The following is a 10,837-nucleotide window of genomic DNA, read 5'->3' on the forward strand; positions in this document are numbered from 1 at the left end:
CCTTCTAATCTTGATAAGCAACTCAAGCTTCTTAAGGATTTCTGCTCTACCATGGGTATGACTGTTAACACAGACAAAACAAAAGTTATGATTATCAAATCAAAAAAGGACACTTGCGCTAATTTTACGTATAATAATAATAACTTGGAGGAAGTGTATTCTTACAAGTACCTAGGAATTGATATCCATCACAAGCTCAACTGGAACCATAGCATTGAGAAAAGGATCAATGGGGGATGGAAAGCTTATTTTGGTCTTGAAAATAATTGTAAAACAGCAAACCTCGTAATGTGGGATAAAAAGAAGTTCCTCTTTGAAACCTTAGTCACTCCTGTTATCTTATATGGATGTGAAGTTTGGGGCTGCAGCATCTCCAGAGAATCATGGAGGAAGATTGAGCAAATCCAGAAGCGTTTTATAACTTATAACCTGAAAATTAAAAGTAATACACCCTATCCTATTCTCCTTGTAGAAGCAGGTCTTTCTTCTATTGAGAGCCTAGCTATGCTCAGGTTTCTGATGTACAAGCACAAGCTCAATAACATAGACAATCATAGACTTCCTAAGCTAGCTTTAACTTCCAGCCAAAATCACCTAAGGCTTAACCGAGGATGGCATAAGGACACAAGGGCCTGGTTAAACTATTGGGAGATCAATGAGAATGATGCTTTGCAAAACATAAATAACATTAAAGACATTGTTACTTCTAAGTTCAAAGAAAAATTGTGGTGTGAGAAAGATTTAGCGTCTAAAAGAAAATTAAGTTATTATAAGAAGGTAATCAACCCCACCCTTGAAGATCAAAAGTATCTCTCTATTCTAACTAGCTCAAAAAATAAAATTAATATAGCAAAGATTAGAACGAATTCTCATGAGCTCCATAGTGAGACTGGCCGCTGGGTAGTTCCTAAAACGCCATGGATGGAAAGGATCTGTCATATTTGTGAGAATAAGAGCATCGAGGATGAAAACCACTTCCTCTTAGAGTGCCCTGCATACAACCACATTAGATCTCAATTTCACAACCTTTGCTACAATACTGACCTTTCTAGCCTTTTACAATGCCAAAATTATAGTGAACTCGGGAGGCTTCTCTCCAAGCTTTTTGAGCATCGAAATAAAATCTTAAATCAAAAATAAATAATTTGTCTTTTTAGGTCCGATAGATCATTATTTGGTCTCAGTGGACGTTAACAATCATCATCATCAATAATAATGTGTATTTCAAATTAATTTAAATATATTATATTTTTAAGAAATTTAATTTCTTTATATTGAATTATATGATATTTATTTTTATAATTATATATTAATCTATAATTTTATTTTAAAAATGTTTTTTTCATCAAATATAATAAAATTGTAAATTGTAAATTTTAATTGAAATTAATTCATTATAATTATAAGTTATAAAAATGTTTTTTTTCATCAAATATAATAAATTAAAATTTACATATAAAATTGTAAATTTTAATTGAAATTATTCCATTATAATTATAAGTTATAAAAATGTTTTTTTTCATCAAATATAATAAATATAAAATTGTAAATTTTAATTGAAATTAATCCATTATATTATAATAATTGATTGTTTTAGGTACCCAATGAATTGACAGATGTAACCGGCACAACAATGATAAATGTAACCAGCACAACACAACAATGACAATTGCCCTTGCCCCAAAAAGTGCAAAACATACCGATAGGTTGTTTTTTAAATTGGACAAGGAACGCATTTGTACATTGGTTTTGTTTTTTAAATTGGAAAAATTGTAGAGGTTTTTTAAATTGGACAAGGAACGCATTTGTACATTGGTTTTGGTTTCCAAGTGTGAGCTGGTTTTGGTTTCCAAGTGTGAGAGCTGAGAGCTTAATGGATGTTTTTTAAATTAGAAAAATTGTAAAGGTTTTTTAAATTGGACAAGGAACGCATTTGTACATTGGTTTCCAAATGTGAGATCTTAATGGATATTTTGAAGCACACATCATTCATCGTATCATTCGTTTCGTTCATCATATCATTCATCGTTTCGTTCATCATATCATTCAACGTTGTTGACTTATCACCTTGAACAACATAATACCTTCGTTGTTGACTGATCACCTTGAACAACATGATACCTTCCAGACAACAACATAATACCTTCGTTGTTGACTGATCACCTTGAACAACATAATACCTTCCAAACAACAACGTAATACCTTCGTTGTTGACTGATCACCTTGAACAACATAATACCTTCGTTGTTGACTGATCACCTTGAACAACATAATACCTTCCAGCAGACAACAACATAATACCTTCCAAGCAGAATAGTATTTCTGTGGGGAAAATTAGTCTTCGACTCTTGCCAAATGGTCTTAGAGACCTATAGAAGCCAAATGGTTTTAGAGACATACTACACTACTATGGTCTGTTCTTTGTTAATTCCCGCAATGTACTTAGTAGATTGTCACACCCTTGCTAGAAATGACGGACATTCAATTAAACTTGAAGGTTATAATAATTCACGGTGTTATGTTACAACAAATGTTAGTGAATTACTCAATGCTGCGTACCTTTTAATCAAATTTTATAAATTAAAATCTCATTGGGTTTATTTCTCCGGTTAGAGTGCCTTCCAATTTTCAATTGGTTATCGATTTTGTGCATGAACTTATATAACATAATTGTCCCATAGTAATCAATGAATCTGTGCATGAACTTATATAACATAATTGTCCCATAGTAATCAATGAAGTGATCAATTATCATATTCTCCTTCTTTTCTTCTGTGAGTTCATGTCCGCTTTATTTTCTCTCCCGAGTCTTTTTTCGTGTGTTGTCTCAAAAGTCAACATGGTTGTAATGCAATCTTCTAGAATAAACTATGGAAGTTTACAAACATCCTAATGTTTTGAGTGGACACTCCATCCATCATCAAGGGATCCAACTAAAGCTTTTTAAAAAATGGAAAAGAATGAGCCATTAAATAGAATAAATAGGACCCGGATGTGGGTGACACGAATATGCATTAATGGTTTATCTGAAGAATGGCGGTGAGGGGACGAGCCACTTGTCTGATGGCGCCCCTCCCCATATCACCCTGAGACGCCCTCATAACTATCTGCAGGCAGCATTCAATACAGGTTCTGTTCGGCAAAAAGCTAGTCAGTGTTGGAATATGGAGATACCTCACTTCAGTTCTTTACCGTCTCCTCTGCTCTGCAGCATCTGTCCGCCTCAGGCCTTTGAGCCCTGCCTTCGCACTGCAACAGGCCGGCGCTGCTGGATTGTGTGTTGTGCAGATTTTGATAACGGCTATCACCATTCGCATTCGGCTCTCTGCTTTTTAATCTCTGCCCAGATCAGCCATGTTTCGCCTCTCATCCCCTCTGCTATTGCTCCCTCTGTCTTCGTCCCTCTGGTCTCTGCCCCTTTTGAGCGCCCAGCCAGCGAATTCAATATGGTTAGGCATCGCATGCGTAGTCGCAGGGGAGGAACCAGGGGAGGAAGCTCTTGTCCTCCGGTGGAGCACTCCACCTCCTCTCCTTCCCCTGAATTACATCATCCTCAAGCTTTCGGAGAAGGTAGACATCCCAATTCCAGGCGTGGAAGAGGTCGGGCTCGCTCTTCCGGTGTTGTTCTTGATGAATTCGTTGTCCATTCTGACAACTCTCCTCCGCCCCTTCATCCCGCTCCTCACTCTGCTCACTTTAGGTTCTGTAGCTCCCTGAACAGGCCCATCATTACCGCTTCTATCTCCATCTCCTTCTCTGAAGAAATCGCTCACTCAGCCTCTCAGGTTGATATCTCCAACTCGCCACAGGAAGGTGCTCTCAGATGCAACAATTGCAGGGAATCTGGTAACAATGTGATGGTTGACAGTCTCCTCACCTCCCCTGGTCCGAACTTGGGTGGAACTCTGCATGGTGAAGGGGGTTGCTCTGCTGCCACGCGCCCCTTTGGTGGTTCGTGCCACGACAGTTCTGCTATCCAGGATGCTTCGGGTGACGGGGGCGAGCCTCACGGTGGTGGTGGAGTGCTACACAGCAGCGCCTCCATGGACGTGGCGGATGACTGGGCTTGCCCAATCATCGAGGAACCCATCCCCGATGACGACAGCTAAGCTAACGTGGCCTCTGGGCAGTCGAAGGTGGCAGACAGAGTTTTGGCAGAGGTGGACTGAGGTTAGATCTTGGCCAGCTATGGCCGCCTTGGTGCCTTCTATCTGGTTCTTTTTGGATTTTGATAATCTTAAGGTGGATGCTGGTCTCCTTCCTGGTCCAAATGTCAGGTCCAAATGCCAGGGTTTTGTCTTACTGTGTTTTTGTGGTGTTTGGTCTCAAAACTGCTATCATTTTTGAAGGTTATGATCTTGCTGGACTGGTTTCCCCAATGTTGGGGCAGTCCATATTTTGATGAAACTACGATAAACTGGCTCGAGGCTCTGTCCTCTTTGTATATTTTCTGTACATATTAATAGACTACTTTTACTTAGAAAAAAAAATAGAATAAATAGGAAATGAAAAAACTAATCATTAGGAATTAGTTATAAAATAATAATACTATTAAAAAATGGTCTATTAATATTAATAATATTAATAATTTAGATGGAATAATAGAAATTAAATAGAAAAAGAAAGGATGAAAGAGAGGGCAAGTTAAGCAGAGCAATCACTGGTTTCCTATTTATTTGGTTTAAGGTCTCACTCTTTTCTATCCTTCAAAACGCTTTAATTTATCCTTCAAAACGCTTTAATTTGATCCCCGATGATGATCGTGATGTCCACTCAAAACATCGAAATGTTTCTAAACTCCAGCACATTTAATTCCAGAAAATCACATTACATTTATTACTCACTAATTTAATTCCAGAAAATCACATTACATTTATTACTCACCATGAAAACCTTCATGCTCAAAATCAATGTGGTATCACAGCTACAGCAATGGTAGAGATATCATTTCCAACAAAAATCTTCTGTAGCTGATTGTCATGATGTGCAGACCTTTTGTCAACCTATCAGTGGCATTTATTGGAGCCATCATATTGAAGATTGGCACAACAGCATCAATAATGATATGTTTGAGTTGTATGTTTGAGCTAAGAAGAATTGCATGGCTTAATTTATTGCAAACACTAACATTGCTTTTCCATTAAATTATTGCAGTTGTTTGTATTTTTATTACCATTATGATGCTTGGAAATCGTACTGTCATTTTGTAAGTTGCACAGATGAATAGATTAATAGTATAATGTATGGATGTTGTATGCATTTGCCACATAAACACTGCAACAGATGAAATGATGTTGTAAGAATGCTGAGGTGACATTGCGTTTTTATGTGCTGGATAAATTGTGTTTACTACAACTTTTTTGCATCTGTTGGATACTTGTGTGGTTTTCCAATTGGTGTGGCTGCTGATTTTGTGGTTGTTCATTGCAAAATTTTGAAGAAAAAGCCTTCCAGGTGTAGAATTTGATGATGTCACACAAAGCATTTCTCCGGATTTGAGGTTTCCTTACCACTGCTATTGAATCTGCCACTTCTGCTAAATTTGCTGCTTTTTCATGAAAAGTTAACATAACTAGGGAACCATTTTTGCTTTAGAATATGAAACATTGAAGAGACCACTCCAGAAGATGATGTTGTTGCCATCATGAAGAAGTAGTTAATGGTAATAAGAATACATTTCTGCTGAAAAAATCATCATTTTGGTTTGTTTTCTGGAGGCTTTAGTGACAAGTTGCTGATTACACAAGTTCATTATTGCTCCCGTTCAACGACTGCTATTGATGTTCGCTGTTATCTGAAGGCAACAGGTTGTCTCTTCAGATTCCAAGTATTCTTAAAACTTGATCATCAAAAAGACAAAGAGGAAAAAGTTGAAGGTAGAGTTCGTTGTTGCTTCTGTCCTTGGATGCTATTCATGTTTATTGTTATCTGGAGGCAGCAGATCGTATCTTCAGATTCACGGTATTCTTAAAACTTTATCATCAAGAAAACAAAGAGGAAAAATATAAAGGTATTGTATATGTTATTTTCATGCTGCTGATTGGAGAAAACCATTGATGTTTGTATGGTCTGTCACATGAATATGGATGACTACTAGTTGATTGTAGCATTGGAATATTGTTGGTACGATAAGAGAGTAAATTTATTAAACAGAAAGTGTTGTTTTGTTTGCTGGTCACACATTGAAACCTCTGGTTGACAGGGTGAAACAGTGCATTAAATGTTCCCTCAGTACAACCAACAAAAACTGGGTTTTGGTGTTTGAAGTCAAGACTAGATTCTCTGTCCTTGCTTTTCTCCAAAGAGTTGAAACCGGCACACAGGGTTGAGGGTTATTAAAACTGATATGCATCTAGGAAGGAGCAATTATGGCAGGACTTACAAAAGGAGGAATGCTTTCTGACTGCCATAAATTACATGGGAAGAATTATGCTGTTAGGGAATAAAGGATGAAGACAATTCATACATACCACAATTTAAGAGAGGCTTTGACGATTGTCACCCTATCAATTGCAGACGACATATTCCCCATGTCCAGGATGTTGAGGATACCCTTCAAGATTGGGAAAAGCTTTTAGTAGTACATGAAACTCTCAAATTGTGACTCTTGATAATTTAAGAAGAAGGTTCAATAACCAATCAACTGACATGTTAGAGATCTGTAAATTGCAGGTTGACAGAGGATAGAAGAGAGCATTGACCTTAATTATTTTAAGTAGTTTGCCTTGTTCTTTCAAAGATTTTGCAACGACTTTGACAATTATAGTAACAACACTGTCTTTGTCCTTTGAAGAGCTTGAAGAGCTTTCACTGTGAAATGAGCAGCATAATAAACAATTTTGAGGAGGAAAACAACCAAGGAAAACGATAACAATTTTGTTGTCAAACCAACAGAAAAGGAAAAAGAAAGCAGAAAATATTTCAGAACAATGTAAGAAGGAAAATTTCAGACCAGGATATGACAGAAAACCCAATCATAAACAAATAAAGAGAGAAAATTTTCATTCAAATAAGAATAATGTTTGATTTGTTTCTATTGTGGTGAGACAGGCTATATGAAGAAGAATGTAGGGAAAACCTATATGATATTTCATGTGAAAATTTTAATAGACAAAAATAATTCTGTCGATAATAATTCAGTTAATAGGAAAGAGTCAAAGGACACATGGTACAGCTCAGGTGCCACACAACACATAACAAACATAAAAGAATGGTTCACTTATCTTTTATGGACACAAGTGTAGAGAAGAGATTGTAACACACACTTGGAGATGGCAATACACATGAGGTCCACAAGTTGATTGTGTTCCTATAAGAATACCCAATAGTGAGATACAGATTTTGTTCCTATTAGAATACCCAATAGTGAGATACAAAACAATAGTAATGTCTAGTTTGTACCTGGTTTAAAGAAGAGTTTGCTTCCTATTAGTCAAATTGCTAAGCAAGCCTTTAAAATTGAAATCAACTTCAACAAGTGTGTCACTAGAGATTAGCAAAACTGCTACAGGGCAGTTGCAATGGGTTTTGAAGAAGCAGGCTTATTCACATTTGATGATATTGTAGTAAAACAGTGAGAAACGGATGCGTTTGAGACAAACTTTGGCATGAGAGGTATTGGCATTTAAATAATTTTTTATCTTGATTTGTTGAATTTTTATCTGGTATGGGCATTTAATAGTTTTTATAGTCTGACTCTGCACTAAGTTAAAGAAGCAGATGGAGTTTGTACATCTTGTCTAGCCAGAAAGAGGCAGCAGTAAAAATTGGAAAAGGAAGTAGTTTGGTAGGTAGATTCCAAAAAGTCAAAAACACAGATTGTTGCATTGAAACCACTACATTCTTTCTATAGATTCCAAAAAACTAAAAACACAGATTGTTGCATTCTTTTGAATGGAAATTCAGAAACATAAAATTAGACAATCAAATGGCCAAAATTGCAAAAAACTAAAAACACAGATTGTTGCATTCTTTTGAATGGAAATTCAGAAACATAAAATTAGACAATCAAATGGCCAAAATTGCAACAACAAATTGAACAAAATATCATTATACCAAAAATGAGTATTCACATAAAGAAGAGCTCAAAATAGTTCCTTTCCAGAGAAGAGCTCAAGTGAATTCCTTTCCACCAAGTACACCACAGCACCAATAGGTGTGAAATTGTTGGCATTATCTTGATGCCAGATTGCTCATCCTTTAATGCCAGATTTCTCATCCTTTAATAGGTGATTTACTGGTCTGAATGTTCAACTATTACATTAGTCCTAACAGATAAAATAAATCGATAATATTTGTTTTCTGTAGAAGCAATTTCATCCTACACTATTTGCGCTTTCCACAGCCACAAATTTCATCCTATAGGCTACAGTGTTTTATATTGCTCAAAACCAAAATCCAACAACAAAAACACCCATTTAAAGTTCGTCATTGGAATCATCATCATCAGTGTCTCCTTCAGAGGAGGATCCCCCTGATTGTTGATAAACTGTTGATAAACTTTGGTCACAAGAGGGTTGCAAACATACTCCACTTCCTTGAGCTTCTCCTCGTAATCTTCCTTCTTGGCTGACTGGTTCTCGTCCAGCCATTCGAGGGCCTCCTTCAATGCTGCATCTATTTTCTCCTTATCATCGGAGCGGAATTTGTCAGCAAGCTTGTCCTTGTCGTTAATTGTGTTTTTCATGTTATAAACATATGTTTCCAAACTGTTACGGGTATTGTCCTTGTCGTTAATTGTGTTTTTCATGTTATAAACATATGTTTCCAAACTGTTACGGGCATCAATACGTTCCTTGACCTTTTTGTCCTCCTCTGCGAACTCTTCGGCCTCTCTCACCATTCTTTCAATTTCCTCTTGGCTCAGTCTTCCTTTGTCATTTGTGATGGTGATTTTCTCAGATTTTCTGGTGCCCTTGTCCTCTACTTTAACATTCAAGATACCATTGGCATCCACTTCAAATGTAACTTCAATTTGAGGAACTCCCTTACCAACATATTACAGGTTTGATTCTCTGGTCCACCAAACTCGACTCACCAAAAACAGAAACATGAACAAAGGAATAGAAACAAACCTTGGAGCTGGAGGAATTCCAGAGAGCTCAAATCTCCCAAGCCGGAGGAATTCCGGAAAGCTCAAATCTCCCAAGTTCTCTACAATCTTTTGTTAAACTTCGTTCACCTTCGAAGACCTGCAAAGGAAAATGATTGAGTCAATCATCCTCCCTACGCCTGTGCTACCGTAAAAATTGAAATAACCCATCAAGCAGTTTTTAGAAGAACGATATAAAAGATTTTAGACCAACCTGAATTGACATGGTTGTTTGTTGGTCCTGATAGGTTGTAAACACTTGAGACTTCTTTGTAGGAATAACAGTGTTCCTTGGAATTAGCTTTGTCATCACTCCACCAACAGTCTCAATACCCAAGGTTAGAGGAGCCATATCCAGTAAAAGTATTTCTGCACATAAATAAGAGCAACAAGATTTCAAATCGCTGGAGCAAAAGTTCTATTGGCAGATGGCATAAGCAAGAATGGAAGAGAACATATCAAAGTCAGTTTCAATGTATCAGCAGCTGAAAGGAGAGTTTCATTTTGCAAGACCATCACTTATAAGTACCAATAAAGATACGAAATCGTGGAAATTTTGTAGAAGAGAGACATTATACCTTCGTCATGTTGTTGGTTCATGGAGTTCTGCCTTACGTCTTAGGGAAAGCTTGAAGGATAGCCCTGCGATCACTAAAAGGCAGCCTCTCACTGGCAAGAACCCTCAGTCGGTAAATGGGCAGCATCTGGGTGCAAAAGTGGAGAATCTGGATCGTTCACTTATTTTTATTCATCTGCTGAGGTTGATTGATGGTTGAAATATTTCCTTAGGAATCGAATAGACCATCGGATGGGTTGGCGGTTGAAATAGTTTAATTTCCCAATCAGCTGATCATTTTTTTATTATTATTATTAAAACTTCATTCATGAACTCTTTATTTGATTCATAAGTGTCATGCCCACACAACTTTTGTCTCAATGAATTATATGTTTACTCATCTAAGAAAACTTCTAACAAACTCATGTTCAACCTCTACACTTTGTTTCCTTTTATCCAACTGATAAAATAACTTTGCATGCTATGAACAGCTTCATTTCTTCATTTTTTTTAACAATTTTCGAGGGGATATCGAGAAATGGCCATGAAACTCATGGTGAGAATGAAGATCAAAACTCCATGATCATATTTGGCTTCCGTATGTTCTCTATGTCATGTATCACAAGTTATTACTCTAGTGGCATATCCCTGTGGTGGACTTCGTTCTACATTAATAACTACTTTACTCGATTCTACTCTCTCTCCCCATGAGCCACGGATTCCAAAGAAATGATTTATGGTACTCTTATAAATGTTGAGCAACTCTACACAGCTACAGCTAACGTTTACCTTGCATATCAGTCAGTGGCCTCTTATATATTGGATTTTTTATTTTTCAACCAGTGGAAGGTAGCATTTCTGCAGAGGTATTTAGAAAACATGGAGACAACCATAATAACCTTTCAATGTAGTGAGCTCCAACGTCGATTTATTTTCTACAGCCAACCAGTCAACAACTTTGTGTTACTCTCCAGATCGATCCAGAAAACATTAGTGGCTCCTTAAATAAAAAGGAATGCATGATGTATGAGCTCATGGGATTATTTTTTTAGGTACCGATCCAAACAGCTACTTGTAGAAAAGAATAGAGGGTATCTGTGATGCGAGGGACCACTCCGACGTTGGGTAATCAATTTGAGAATAAGATTTTCATTTTTGTCTAAATGCTCAGCGAGTAAGTATTTCATGGA

General features: G+C 36.9%; 1 pseudogene across 1 annotated transcript; it reads right to left on the reverse strand.

Annotated features, from left to right (window-relative positions):
- Window positions 1–8,211: 8,211 nt before the first annotated feature.
- LOC149217995 (luminal-binding protein 3 pseudogene) lies at window positions 8,212–9,456 on the reverse strand (annotated as a pseudogene). Its single transcript, XR_016248603.1, has 2 exons — window positions 9,306–9,456; window positions 8,212–9,191 (listed from the first exon to the last, which is right to left on the reverse strand). The product of XR_016248603.1 is annotated as a luminal-binding protein 3 pseudogene (transcript).
- Window positions 9,457–10,837: the final 1,381 nt, after the last annotated feature.

The sequence above is a fragment of the Pinus tabuliformis genome, chromosome Q (genome assembly GCF_031772625.1).
Source record: "Pinus tabuliformis cultivar Carrire ecotype Pingquan chromosome Q, CPIR1, whole genome shotgun sequence".
NCBI classification, from domain to species: Eukaryota; Viridiplantae; Streptophyta; class Pinopsida; order Pinales; family Pinaceae; genus Pinus; species Pinus tabuliformis.